We start from the raw sequence: 5,854 nt of genomic DNA, 5'->3' as shown, positions 1-5,854 counted from the left end.
GCAAGCAATGCCACTGATCCCCTGCCCACCCTTGGGTCGCACACAGGAATGGGCCCCTGTCTCTGGTAGGTGGGCGAAGCAATCAGCAACCACTTGCCTTGGCCCCAGTCCCCGCCCAACCCGGGGTCGCACACAGGAGTGGGCCCCCTGTTTCTGGTAGGCTGGCGAAGTGATCAGCACTGCTTGCCTTGGCCCCAGCCCCTGCCTACCCCCGAGATCGCACACAGGAGTGGGCCCCCTGTCTCTGGTAGGTTGGCAAAGTGATCGGCACCGCTTGCCTTGGCCCCAGCCCCTGCCCACCCCCTAGAACACACACGGGAGTGGGCCCCCTGTCTCTGGTAGGCCGGCGAAGCAATCTTCACCGCTTGCCTTGGCCCCAGCCCCCGCCAGCCTGCAGATGCACAGGGGAGTGGGCCCGTGTCTCCAGTGGGCAGGGGAGGGCTCCGCTTGCCTTAGCCTCAACCCCCCCACCCCCATGGCACACAGGGGCCTGGATGGCGGCTTACCGCTGTCCTACCCTGCCTTCAGTATGCAAATTAGCCGCCATCTTGACTGACAGTTAATTTGCCTATCTCGCTGATTAGCCAATAAAAATGGTAGCGGTCCTAGCCAATTACCATGTTTTGCTTTTATTAGTGTAAAGATTGCCTGGTGCATAATTCTTTATATTTAGTAAAGGATTGCCTACTTTAATATTACTGAATGTAAAATATTTCTTGCAATAATAAAGCTATTCTTTAAATTGAAAATGATGGAACTATTAAGTAAATTAATTATAAATTCTATGTAAAAATTTCAACTTGAAATTTACATACTAATTTTGAAATTTACATAGTGTAAAAATTTATTAAAACTTCCTTCCATTGAAATTTCTAATTGCCAGTACCAAAGAATTCAAGACTAACCAGAAATATATTATCAGAAAATAGCCATTTATAGTAGACTAGAGGCCTGGTGCATGGATTCATGCACTGGTAGGGTCCCTTGGCCTTGCATGCAGGGATTGGGCCAAAACCAGCTCTCCACATCCCCTGAGGGGTCCAGGATTGTGAGAGGACAGATCTTGGATGACGCACCCCATATTGGGACTCCCTTATTTCTGGTTTCATGTGTGTCACCGCGAACTGCAGCTGCCAAGTCACTGCAGCTCGGCAGCTCCTGCCTTGAACATCTGCCCCCGGTTGTCATTGTGCATCATAGGTACCAGTCGGACGGTTGAATGGTTGGACAGTCACTTAGGCTGATTAGTTACAAAACCTTCTTTTAACAATGCAAATATCATTAAGACAATCTGATGAGAAAAGCATTGCATTTTATTGCTTTAAATTCAATTTATTAAATTCCAGCTTCATAATTATCTCTTTATCTGAATTAATTTTTAAGAAAAATATAACTATGATACACATACCCCTACAGACTTACATATAAATATAAATACACATACAAATATCAATGATTTAATCGGTTTTACATTGCAATGTAAGCTTAGTGAATGTAGTGGCTGTGATTTCTTCAATACACTGGTCTCAAAGCCTTGTGCACTATATGGCACAGAGTAATGCTCATTATGTTTGTTAAATAAATAAATGCCAATTCTAGCTAGGATTATGGTATCTAATTTTAAAAAATATTTTATCATCTCTCAATAATTTTAGTCAGAAATTTTTTGAAATGTTTTATGTATTTTGTTAATGTAAACAAGCCATACTCACTACTTGCAAAGCAATGCTTTCTATATTTTAATTAAGGGAACCAATAGTTCATTTAAATTTTTCAACTCAATCTGACATTTATCTTTAATAACTACTACCCATTGTTCATCATAGTTTAACATTATATGTCTCTATCTTTATCTATCATCTATTTTTAAATTTAAATTTGTAATTATATCTTGCTTATAGAATCTGTTTTTCCAGGTGGACATGTATTATCTTTTCTTTTGTGGAGGGTAAGGGGTGGAAATTAGGGTCCACAGTCTTTTATTTTATTTTTTCTTATTAAAGTGGTATCTTTTTTGTCTAAAATTTTACATATGTCTCCTTTTCCCCCAATTGACCCCCAGCCCCAGCATTCCCACCCTGGGCAAGCCCCCATAGCTCCAGTGTCTGTGCCCATGATTATGCTGATATGCATGCATACAAGTCCTTTGGTTGCTCTCTACCACCCTTCCCCTTCAGTGACATTTGTCTCTGGATCTATTCTTGTTCATCAAATTATGTTGATCATTATATCCCACTTATGAGGGAGATCATGCAATATTTATTTTTTTCCAACTGGCTTATTTCATTTAGCATAATGCTCTCCAGTTCGATCCATGCTGTTGCAAATGGTAAAAGTTCCTTCTTTTTTGGTGGTTTTTCTGTATTTCAGTTGTATTTCCAGTTTGCTCCTGGGAAAATGTCTGTGTAGCTTCCACTTAATCCAACTCTATTTTTTTTGTCTTTTCTCTTTTTTGTTCTTTAGTAATTAAGGTATTACATATATGTCCTTATCCCCCACTATACTCCCCCATCCCCTCCACTAATGCCCTCACCCCCCTGTTGTCTGTGTCCATTGGTTAGGCTTACATGCATGCATACAAGTCCTTTGGTTGATCTCACCCCCTTACCGCACCTTCCCCTACCTTCCCTCTAAGGTTTGATGGTCTGATCAATGTTTCTCTGTCTCTGGATGTGTTTTTGTTTATCAGTTTATGTTCATTATATTCCATAAATGAGTGAGATAATGTGATATTTATCTTTCTCTGACTGGCTTATTTCACTTAGCATAATGCTCTCCAGTAACATCCATGCTGTTGCAAATGGTAAGAACTCCTTCTTTTTTACCGTAGCATAGTATTCCATTGTGTAGATGTACCACAATTTTTTAATCCACTCTTCTACTGATGGGCACTTAGGCTGTTTCCAAATATTGACTACGGTGACTTATGCTGAATTATGAACATAGGGGTGCATATATCCTTTCTGATTGGTGTTTCTGGTTTCTTGGGATATATTCCTAGAAGTGGGATCGCAGGGTCAAATGGGAGTTCCATTTGTAGCTTTTTGAGGAAACTCCATACTGTTCTCCAGAGTGGCTGCACCAGTCTGCATTCCCACCAGCAGTGCATGAGGGTTCCTTTTTCTCCGCATCTTTGCCAGCACTTGTTTGTTGATTTGTTGATGGTAGCCATTCTGACAGGTGTGAAATGGTATGTCATTGTTGTTTTGATTTGCATATCTTGGATGATTTGTGACTTTGAACATGTTTTCATGTCTCTGGGACTTCTGTATGTCCTCTTTCAAAAAGTGTCTATTTAGATCCTTTGACGATTTTTTGATTGGATTGTTTATCTTCCTTTCGTTAAGTTGTATGTGTTCTCTGTAAATTTTGGATAATAAACCTGTATCTGAAATATCATTGGAAAATATGTTGTCCCATCCAGTGGGCTTTTTTATTGTTTTGTTGATGTTTTCTTTTGCTGTACAGAAGCTTTTTTATTTTGATGAAGTCCCATTTGTTTAGTTCCCCTTAGTCTCCATTGTCCTAGGAGCTGTGTCTGTAAAGATATTGCTATGACATATGCCTGCTATTTTGCTGCCTATGGAGTCTTGTAGACTTTTTAGCGTTTCCCGTCTTACATTCAAGTCCTTTAGCCATTTTGAGTTTGTTATTGTGTATGGTGTAAGTTGGTGACCTAGTTTCATTTTTTTTGCATATATCTGTCCAACTTTCCTAGCACCACTTATTGAAGAGACTGTGTTGACTCCATTGTATGCTCTTGCCTCCTTTGTCAAATATTAATTGAGCATAATGACTTGGGTCAATTTCTGGGTACTCTGTTGTGTTCAATTGGTCTATATGTCTGTTCTTGTGCCAGTACCAGGCAGTTTTGAGAACCATGGCTTGGTGATATAGCTTGATATCTGGTATTGTGATCCCTCCAATTTTGTTCTTCTTTCTCAGGATTGCTGCAGCTATATGGGGGGTCTTTTTTTATTCCAGATGAATTTTTGGAGAGTTTGTTCTAGAAGATCTTTAAAATATGCCATTGATATTTTAATTGGGATTGCATTGAATCTGTAAATTGCTTTGGGTAGTATGGACATTTTAATGATGTCGATTCTACCAGTCCATGCACATGATATTTTCTTCCATCTGTTTATGTCTACCTCTATCTCTTTTTTCAATGTGTTGTAGTTTTCTGATTATAGGTCTTTTACCTCCTTAGTTAAGTTTATTCCTAGGTATATTACTTTTGTTGGTGCAATGGTAAGTGAGATTGTTTTTGTTTTTTTTTTTCACTTCTCTTTCTGCGAGTTCATTATTGGTGTATAAAAAGGCCACAGATTTCTGGGTGTTAATTTTGTGTCCTGCTTCATTGCTGAATTCATTTATTAGGTCTAGTAGTTTTTCGATGGAGGCTTTGGGGTCTTTTATATATAGTATCATGTCATCTGTGAATAAGGACAGTTTTATTTCTTCTTTTCCAATTTGGATACCTTTTATTTCTTCTTCTTGTCTGATCGCTATGGCTAGCACTTCTAGTTCTATATCGAACAGGAATGGTGAAAGTGGGCATCCCTGTCTTGTTCCTGTTCTTAAGGGAAATGAGTTTAGTTTTTGTACATTGAGTGTGATATTGGCTATAGGTTTGTCATATAAGGCTTTTACTATGTTGAAGTATGATCCCTCTATTCCCAAATTTGCTGAGAGGTTTTATCAAGAAAGGGTGTTGGATTTTGTCTAATGCTTTTTCTGCACCGACTGATATGACTATGTGATTTTTGTCTCTCAATTTTTTATGTGATGTATCACATTTATTGATTTGCATATATTATACCATCCTTGCATTCCCAGAATAAATCCCACTTGGTCATGGTTTGTGATCTTTCTAACATAATGCTGAATCCAATTTACTAGAATTTTGTTGAGGATTTAGCATCTATGTTTATCAAGGGCCATCTTGGACCTCTCTATTATCTCTTCTTTTCAATTGCTTATTTTCTATCATATAATAATACTAAGATTCCACATTTTGGATTCTTCATTATTTGTTTTCCAGATATATTAAATTCTTTTTCATTATTAAAAATTGTTCTGAATTTTGATAGTTTTTTTAATGTCTGTTCTATTAACACAACTTTTGATGTAACATCAGGTTTTTGGATTTTTATTTATTTGACTTGTAATTCCATTTTCATTCATTTTTTTCAGTACTCTCTTGTTACCAATCTTTTTTTTAAGCCTTTAAAATATATGATCATTACAAGAGTTTTCATCGTTTTGTGTATCTACAAGAATTATATCCTTATGCAAATATAGACTTCGAGGAAATTTTAATCAGGTTATCTTTTTATTTCTACTCATTTATTTATGCATTTATTTATGAATGTCTTATTATTTAAGAAGAGTCTCATTTATTTTCCTCCTGGAGACTTTAGAGATTATGTAGCCTTAAGAGATTCTTAGAGCCCATCAAAACTTTCCTGTTTTAATTTGAGCCCATTTATTTGTGTTTGTTATTTTTTATGGACTTCTATAAGCAAGATTCTGAACCAAAGAACATGGGTCTTTGACCTAAATGTGAAACATAAAGACTTATAATTTCCATTAACTGGTGACTTCATGTATCCATGCAATTAAATACTATAGAGCAAAAGAGGAATAAACCAATCATACATACAAATACATGAATGAATCTCAAAAACATTTTGCAAAATGAAAAAAGTGAAGCTCAAAAGCTAAATACTATATGATTCCTTTTCTAGGAAATTAAACACACACACACACACACACACAATAGGACAATGGATCAGTGGATTATTCAAGGTCTGTGGATGAAGGGTAGAGGTTGACTACAATAGAGTATAAG

This window comes from Myotis davidii, unplaced genomic scaffold (assembly GCF_000327345.1).
Source record: "Myotis davidii unplaced genomic scaffold, ASM32734v1 scaffold297, whole genome shotgun sequence".
NCBI lineage: Eukaryota > Metazoa > Chordata > Mammalia > Chiroptera > Vespertilionidae > Myotis > Myotis davidii.
Note: the sequence above shows the minus strand (reverse complement) of the source record.